Here is a 9610-nt window from a genome sequence, read left to right as displayed (position 1 = left end):
AGGCTTGACTAGCGGCAGTTTTTAATAATTACCACTACACCTAGTGACACACTTCCTCTGACAAGGCCTTACCTCCTAATCCTTCTTAAATAGTGTCACTCCCTGATGACTAAACATTCAAGCACATGAGCCTATGGGACCATCCTTATTTAAACCACCACAATTATGGTTCAGAATTTTTTAATTTAAATATTGTATGACATTTCTGTCTGTCCATCTGTGTGCTCCTCAAGGTGTGTGAGTGAAGGTCAGAGGGCAACTTGCAAGAATCAATTGTCTTCCTTTAACCATGTGATCTTGGAGATCAAACTCATATCACAGTCAGGTGGCCAGTGTCATTACCTGCTGAGCCATCTCACTGGTCCTAGGAAAAAGTTTTAACTCCTGAAATGCTCCATTAGCCTTGATCATACTCTACTCTGTATAAGCAAATAGTCAAAGATAAATTGTAACTATAGAAAACCTCCTTTCACAAAAAGAATTATTTGTTAGACAGGATGTTATTACTTATAAAATATTTTTGCTCAGAGGAGTCAAGTAAATCCTTCTAAATAAGTTAGGGTCTTTCCATGTAGGCCATGGTTCCAAACTTGCAATAGCGCGCCATCAGTTATGGCGTTCTCTTGAGTTCTGGGATTACAGGTTTGTGCCATCACTCCCAGCTCTCCTTTCTCAATTGCTGTTTCATCACGAATGTAAGACAGTTTTGTTTAAAGAGAGTTGTGGTCATTCACTGTACTTGTCCAGCTTCCTCTCTGGAAGGGGAATCCCTCTTTACACAAGTCAACACAAAGTCAAAGGTCTTTGATGTGTCCGCTAATAGCCAGGAGATGTCATTGTGTAGCTGTGAGAAACTAATGACACCAGTAAAGAAGATGACTCATGGGGACATCGCTGGGTCTCATTGTTTAACGTGCTTACAGGCTGTGCATACCCTTTTAAGAAATTACTTTCTAGTACATTTAGAATCTTTGGCTCATTCTCAAGTGGTTTTTATTTTGATAGTTTCATTTTTTTAAGTGACATATCAAAGTGTCTCTCCCTAGCAGTGTTAAATTTAATTAATGATTAATTTATTCCCAGCATTAAGAAGATACTCTCATCAAACACAGCAAAACAAGAGCTTCAAACATCTTTTCACTGCTAAAAAAAATAATCTTATTATTTAGTCTCAAATTAGCCCTTTGTCCTTAGTAGAAAAGCAGGAAGGCAAACTAGAATGTATATGTATAGGCTTCTGTTTGCTTTCAAATTATTCAAGGGAAATATTATTCCCCAAAACAATTATCAAATTAGGTTGATTGGTCTGGGGTGTAATTTAATGGAAGAGCACTTCCATAGCATCCTCAAGACCCTCAATTGTTAGTACTTAAAAATGTTTCACTAAAATTAAACATTCTGTAGTAACTACTTAAATGTGTCCCTTTTAACACCTACACAGTATCAAGTCTCTTTTCAACAGTCTCAGAAAAATAACTGGGAAACCCTTAGTATTGCTGGCCTACAATTCCTCTCTGCATTAGAGACTTAGACTGTATGTGTCAGGCTCAGTGCTTCAGGCCAAGAATGAAAGAGGAACAAGTGGATCCTACCTTCAAAGAGTGTATGGTCCAGGAGATGCACAGCATTTGTTATAAGTAGGAAGTGTGTGTGTGTGTGTGTGTGTGTGTGTGTGTGTGTGTGTGTTTAGCTAAACCAAATTTAAGGAAAAGAGTATCAGATAGGCTCAAATCCCTTCTTCATCCATTCTGTCAGTCAACTCTCAATTGTTTAATAGACGATAAAATGTATTTAGCAAACTCGGGCACCTTTCTATGCTCCTTCTGAAATTGCTAGGCTTCTGCACACTTTTTTCCGTTCACAGTCTCGGTCCTATATAGAGAGATATCCGATATCCTGTTTTCACTTCTGAAAAGGTGAGAAGTTACAGAAAAGGTGGCAAGGCAGTTGTTTTCAGAATCTAAAAACCCTACTTCTCAACTTACATCCTTCCATCTCCCAACTAAAAGCTTGCCTGTGAAGCACAAGAGAGTAAGCCTCAGCCTACTCTCACCCTGCCCTGGAATCAATCAGTAGCTATCTGTGGGCACTCTGATCTGCCCTCATAGCCATCCTACTCCATTCTCACAGTCTGCCTCTCACCCCTCACTGGAGATTACACGTATGACCCTGAGGGTTGTCTACCAGGTTCTCATGGGTCTGGGTCAGAGAAAGAAGCCTCCAAGTAAAGCAGTCTGTGCACCAGATTTGCTGGAAGCAAAAGCTCCCTGGAAGCTTTTCTCTTTGGAGTTAGTGTCTCTAGCTCATCTGTACCCTGATCAGAAGCTGAGAGAGAGAGAGAGAGAGAGAGAGAGAGAGAGAGAGAGAGAGAGAGAGAGAGAGAGAGAGACTGTGAAGGAAAGAGAGAACCAAATAAAAGAAACACAAAAGAAACCGGACCCTTGCTGACTTCCACTCACTTTGACCATCTGTTGCAAAGCCTGTTACCTACCTATCACCTAAGTAATAAGAAGTCCCTTAAACTGATTCCAACCGCCGGGCGGTGGTGGCGCACGCCTTTAATCCCAGCACTTGGGAGGCAGAGGCAGGCGGATTTCTGAGTTCGAGGCTAGCCTGGTCTACCGAGTGAGTTCCAGGACAGCCAGGGCTACACAGAGAAACCCTGTGTCGAAAAACCAAAAAAAAAAAAAAAAAAAAACCTGATTCCAACCACCAACAGGGAAAAAAGAACAGTGGCCACTGTTACCTATGGAGTTCATTCTTGTCCCCTGCCTTGGCTCACAGCTTTGCCCAGTGAGATTCTTAGAAGTCTTGATTATCTTCTTCTGTAGAGGGATGTCTATTGCAGGGGAAAGCGGGATTCGAACCGGGAGAGAGAGCAAAGGGCGCGGGGTCGCCCTCTGGAGGCCAGCGCCTAAGCCGCTGCACCACTGCTCGTTCGCTAAGGGATGTCTATTGCAATTTGGTCTGTTGCTATGTATTCAAATTCTAAATTCAGTATCCCAAGATCTGCTTGCCCAAAGACGAACAGTTAGTTGGTATACAGATTCTCATGTACACCAACCTTTGCTGTGTAAACCTTGCCCCCGCCCCATCCCTGATTGGTTAACAAAAGTTGCTGGCGGCCTGGCAAGTGAAAGGTAGGCGGGACAATGGTTACCGGGCTTGGGGTGGCAGGTAGGGAGCATGAGAAACAGCAAGAGAGAAGGAGAAGGAGAAAGAAGGAAATAGCCATGGGGTACGTGGATCATGAGTGCATGGCCATGAGGGATGGCCTGATGGAGTAGCTGCAGCCCAGGTAGAGCACAGCATATCTCAGAGATCGCCACAGGGAAGTAGACATAATAGCATAGAGGGTTGATATCTCCTGGCTCTGGTGCTTTTAAGTTTATTATAAATTTAAAGGTTTCTTTGTCTTTTATCTGAGAACAATATGATCTGAAGGGGAGTAGAAACCCCTAATAGACACTTATAAGCGACAAGGGAGTGAAGAAAATGTCTGGAATGTTAGGTACCACAACAGATGTCTGTCCCCTTCGTCATGGCCACTTAATAGTAGAATGGTTTCATTGAAATTCCATGTTCTAGATTCAGAGTATGGCCCTTTGTAGTGTTTGGTAAGAGTAGGATAACCATCCTTTCCTTAGATGGTTCAGCTTTTCTTTAGTGGCCATCTCGGGAAGTCTTTTACTTATAGCCCCAGCAGCTGGAAAAATGTAGGCAAATGGACTTAAGTGCACAGGGTCTCTTTACTCGAGGTCATGGACCTCTTCACACACTAAGACATATGACCTATGAACTTTTATTTATCGTAGGGTATAAAGTGACCTCTCTTTTGTAACTAAATCCAACCTTCTGCTTCTGTTGGCTTACCTTGATCTTTGACTTTTCCATCTTATCTTTTGAGGTTTTTCTTCCATGGCATTATAATTCTACTTAATAAAGAATTATTTGCGCAGCCAGGTGATTGTGGTGCATACCTTTAATTCCAGCAAACTCGGGAGCCAGAGGCAGATGAATCTCTGTGAGTTCAAGGCCAGCCTGAGAACGGCTCATGAAACTCTGCTATGCCTGGTGATAGGAGACTAGCATAACTGCATAACTGTCCTCTGAGAGGCTTCATCCAGCGGCTGATGAAAACAGATGTGAAGACCCACAGCCAAACTTAAGCAGAGTTGGGGGGGGGGGGACAAACTTAAGCAGAGTTGTGAAAGACTGGGAGAAAGGGTTGAGGAAGCCAGGAGATCAAGGCCACCATAAGATGATCTGCAGAGTCAACTAACCTGGGCACATGGGGGCTCACAGAGACCACCAACCAAAGAGCATGCGTGGGCTGGACCTAGGCCCCCTACACATATGTAGCGGATGTACAGCATAGTTTCCATGTGGATCCCCTACCTAGTAGAGCAGGGATGGATTCTGACCCTGTTAACTCCCACTGGAGCCCTTTCTCCTACCTGGGCTCCCACTGGGAGAAGATGTGCCTAGTCCTGCTGTGACTTGATGTGTCATGAAGGATTGGTACTCATGGGTCTCCTTCCCTTTTCAGAGACGGGGATGGGATTATGAGGGGAGGGGTATGAGGATGGGACTGGGAGGGGGCCTTCGATTGAGTTGTGAAGTAAATAAGTAAGTAAATTAAGAAAAAGAAAAGAATCCTTTGAATAGTAGCTACAAGACAGAATTTACTCTTACGTTATGAGCCAGAAATCTGTTTCCCTCCCAAAATGGACCATGTCTCTAGTACTTTAGAACACTAACTAGAACACCCAGCTTCTCTCTGAACCTTGGATACTGCGGCAACTGCAGAAATCTCTGTCCGTGTATACGGGCCAGGCTGATGATTCGCTCGGGGGTCAGCTTGTTCTTTGACTTTCGTGTGAGTGAGCTCACCAGTTCTGCACAGGGCACACAGTGTTTGCTGTAGCTGGTTCAGAGGCTGTGCTGTGTGCTTTGATAATGGAGCTTTGCTCCAGCTCTCCCTGTTAAACGGAGATTGTGGTGTTTACAGAAAGCACCAGAGAGAGTTGACAAGTAGCTGTCGACAACAGTTCTCTGATATTTCCCAGACTTCAACTGGTGTCCCTAGGAATATCAGCACTTTCTCTTCAGACTTGTATGAATATAGGTCAGCCAATAGTTGACGATGACGACGACAACGACGATGATGATGATGATGATGAAGAAGGAAGAGGAAGAAAAGAGGAAGAGGAGGAGGGATTCCTTCAAAGCAGCAAAAGGCCTTTTACCCACAGTTGCTTCTTTCCTTATGGGTAAAATGATGACCACAGTTCATTGCTGTGACACTGATGCTGACACCACTGTCTAACCATGGCTTGGGGTCCTCTAATACTTATTCTTCCCACTGTGGTCAAGTTGGCTGTCTGGGAGTCTCACAAAACCATTCATTTAATTGAGCAGATAAATAAATACCCAAAGTATAGGAAACAGCGAACCAGTCAACACTTATTTACTAGTTCACACAGATGTGAGACAGACATCAGCAACTCAGAAGCATGGTTTTATTAAACAGGTTTAAGACACATTTTCAGTCGTGGAAAAGTATAAAAAATAGTCATTATCCAGGCCTGATGAATACTCTTGTGCTGAAGACATTAAGATACGAAGATTATTACATTTTATTTCTACCAACTCTGACATCCACAGAAGTATTCCAAATACTTCCCTGCTTCTCAGAGAATATTCCCTTAGTGTTGTTTATATTTTTTTGTGGTGTCTTTTTTTTTTTTCAGTATGGGAGACCAAATCTAAGACTTCACAAAGGCTAGGCAAATGTTCTACCCCTGGCCACTTCCTAAGAATTTTACCAAATGAATAGTTTAATTAGATTACTTCTTTTTTTATTGGATATTTTATTTATTCACAATACAGATGTCTTCCCCTTTCCCCATTTCCCCTCCCTAGAACCCCCCATCCCATCCCCCTCCTCCTTTATGTTTTTATACCATTTGTATTACATACATATATTAAGGTCAGTTCTAGGTTGAGGGTCTAGCAATACAGTAGATGCAAATAGTCAAGGAACAAGCAAGACAATAAACACAAATAATCAAAGAACAAGCAAGGCATTAAACACAATTACATGAACTCTCCCATGATCACTGTTTCTAAGGGCTTATCAGGATGACCAAAGTATCTGAGCCTACTTCCCTGTCCTAGCCCAAGGTCATTTTCATGTCTGAAGCCTACTTCCTTGTTCTAGCCTAATATTTCGATTCTTGCCTGAGATTAGTTCTTTTTTGTAGCCTACAATTTAGACTCCTACCTGAAATTACTTCTTTGTTCTCGTCTAATGTCAGATTCCTGCTTGAAGCCTACTTCCTTGTCCTTGGCCAATGTCATATTCCTGTCAAGCAGCCCCTTTCCTTATCCATGTCAGCTTCTTGCCAAGCAGCCCCAAAGGCTCTCAACCTCTCCCCCCTTTTTTTATTTCATTAACAAGACTGAGCCTGTCTTAGGTTGTTCTGACAAGAATGCCTTCTTTACTCATCATGGAATATGCATTATCAAAGGCAATGTACTTCTGTGTCTTAGTTTGGTAAGGCTCTATGCAGAATCTTAGCCGTCTTTAGCTTGTCAGCCTAGTAATTTAGTAACTCTGTCTAGGGGTCCATTTTTTAGCCATTTTTAGCTTGCCAGCCTGTTAATTTAGTAACTCTGTCTGGGGGTCCATTTTCAGGTTTAATCCATGTTCTTGGCTGCCAAGATGTTGATGTTGTTGAAGAAAAGCTTTAACACAATGGGCAGGAATAAAAGTATTCCCAGGACAAAAAGGGCTAGTATGATCAAGCTATATATGCCACTTTTGAGGTTTGACCAAAATGGAAATACTTACCTCAGACCATGAGTAATTTTGCCTGCGGTATTTACCACATCAACACTCAGCAGAGCAGCATTCTTGAAATTCATAAGCTCCCTATGTATGGTTAAAACATCCCAAGAGGTGTGAGAATTATGCCAAATACACTACACATGTCATTAAACTTCTTCCTAATTATAATGACTACCACTGTAAATTGTAGAACTAACATGAATCCAATGGTATTTGGCATGACACTTAAGATGGCTCCTTACTCTTAAATTCTGAACCTCCTTCCAGTAATTTGAAATTGGATTATGTCTTATGAGATATTAGTTACTAGCACCTTAGATTACAAATTAGGGTTTTATTTTTTAATTAGGATAAAGAAAATATGAATTTTCTAAAAAACTGACAAACATTGGCACATGAAAGAGAACTGAGTCTTGGTAGATGCCATGAGATGTGGTAACTAACTTTAAGATGACTGTTCTTTTGAGGTGTCACCTCTCAACCTTTTGGTTGTTACTCATTGAGAGCAGCAACTGACTTCTAAATTCTTTGTACTTTGTCAAATTATCTTTTAAAAACAGAAAAATATTCAATAATTGGGACTGAACAGCTGAACAGGGTAGGGTACTCACTGTATGTCATAAAGATCATTAAAGTCATTTTTTATATACTTTATCTAATATTCCACACCTCTTTGTAAAACAATGTGGTAGGATCTAGAGTAGAGGAGTGTTGTCCATGACCCCTCCAGGTCCTCTGTTTATCATGTTGACTGCCCAAGCTGATTTCACTAGACTTCATCAAACAGCCTCTCTTTCCCCGTATTCTAGTCAGGCTCAGCTGTGGGAACCAACACAAGATCAAGGAAGCATTAATTCCTTAGTCCCACTCTTCATCCTTCATGGCACTCACAGCTCCAGCCAAAGGGTCATCTCCCATACCAACAGCCACACCTCCCCCCAAGTCCTGATAAGCTGGCTCTTCTCCATATCCTTTCAGACCTAGGTCTGAGAAAGCTCCCAACCACAGCTACATCTTGATGCTTCCCTTGACCTTCGCAACACCTGGAAAAGTGTGTGCCATTTATATACTTCTGGAACCCTACCTCTGATTGCACTTAGAAAGACTTAGTAATAAGTAGTTTATTGAAATGTGTAACAGAAAGATGTAGACATCTGCCTCAGGTGACTTCCTCAAGGCTTTTAGAACGGAAGGAGACTTTATCAGTTAACTGTCACTTTAATGATAGTATCACTGAGCCCCCATATTTCAGCATAGTCAGGTGTGATCACAAGAGGCCAATGGCCCTGAGAATGGGTGCTAAGTACTCATTTCTTGTCCAAGAAGTCATAGATCTGACAATTCGGGATAACTGAAGGTGGTGACAATCTCCTTCATGGGCATCCTAGTCATTACCCAACTAGGGCTTAGTGAAGAAACAGCTTTAGACCAGAGGCCACCAAAGTCACATCAGTCTCAGTCACAAGGATACCTAAGCAGATACATACTATGGCAAAATATTTGAGTGTGAATGACTGATTGGTTGATAATGAATTTTTATTTCTCGCATCTGGAAAACATGGAAGGCTGGGAAAGAGACTCTCATGACTTTAGGTTTCGTAGGGCTCTTTCTTTGTTTCCTTCACAAGAACAGCAAAAGGGGATAAACTCTTCCCCAGAAGATCTTGAGGTATATAGAAAGTTCATCAGCCATGGCAGAGACCTGATGGCCAGGCTCTGCCAAGTTAACAATGTTAGCTATACCTCCATTTTCCTTTCAATGAAACAAAAGCCTATAACACCTCTAGCCATTAATGCCCTGTGCTGTATTTATCTACCTGCATTCTTGTATATATTTATGTGTGTATGTGTTTACTTATGAAGAATAGAAGCGGGAACATGAGTCTTGTGCTACTGTGACAAAGTCTAGTCTGGTTTGCAAGCCTTAACCAGTGAACAGGGAACCCAGTCTGTGTTTTCCATGCCTACAGACACTTTTGCTAAGTTGAGAAATTTAAAATCAGAAAATGCAAAAAAGAACAACAGAAAAAATAATAAAATACTCCCCTGTGTCTATGGCTCTCCTTGCTTCTAACCCAGTTGTCAGATGACAGCCGCAGTTCTGCCTAGAGTTCCCTGTCTCATCTTGTGGTTTTACAGTGTTGTATCACAGCTTTACATACTAGCATGCCGTTTCTGCAGCATTCCCTGTGCTCTGGGTTGGAAGCAGAGAGAAGATCTTGTTTGCTTGTGAGCAATGACTTTTGCAGAAGAACCCAGTAACCGAAGCAAAAGAAATCCTGACACCACAACAGATCTGAATGAGAAAATGCTGGCAGCTGGAGCATCTGGGTGGCAAGGGATATAAACGGATCACCAGTGCCCACTCGAGGGATGTGAACGGATCACCAGTGTAACTGGAGATATCTAGAAAAGCCTCAGCTCGGGCTGGCTCTCTAATCGGCTGGCGGCTCTGCTTAGCTCTGGCCCATATGTTCTGCACTAGAAGTTGCCCAAAGCCATGCATGCCACACCTAGAAGTAGCCAGAGGCCAGGTGTGCCACAACTAGTGCCACAAGATGCCAGCATGGGGAATGGCTCTGCCAATCCCCACGCTGCATCCACAAAGCTCGGCTGAACCCCAGACAATATCTGCCATCTTCGCAGTATCCAGTAGAAATGAGACTCTCAAAGCTTAACGATTATCTAAAGGATTTATATATTTAGAAATGCTCAATCAACAAGATGCCCACACAGTTAGAGCTGTTACCCAGTATC

Source organism: Arvicanthis niloticus, chromosome 4, assembly GCF_011762505.2.
Source record: "Arvicanthis niloticus isolate mArvNil1 chromosome 4, mArvNil1.pat.X, whole genome shotgun sequence".
NCBI lineage: Eukaryota > Metazoa > Chordata > Mammalia > Rodentia > Muridae > Arvicanthis > Arvicanthis niloticus.
Note: the sequence above shows the minus strand (reverse complement) of the source record.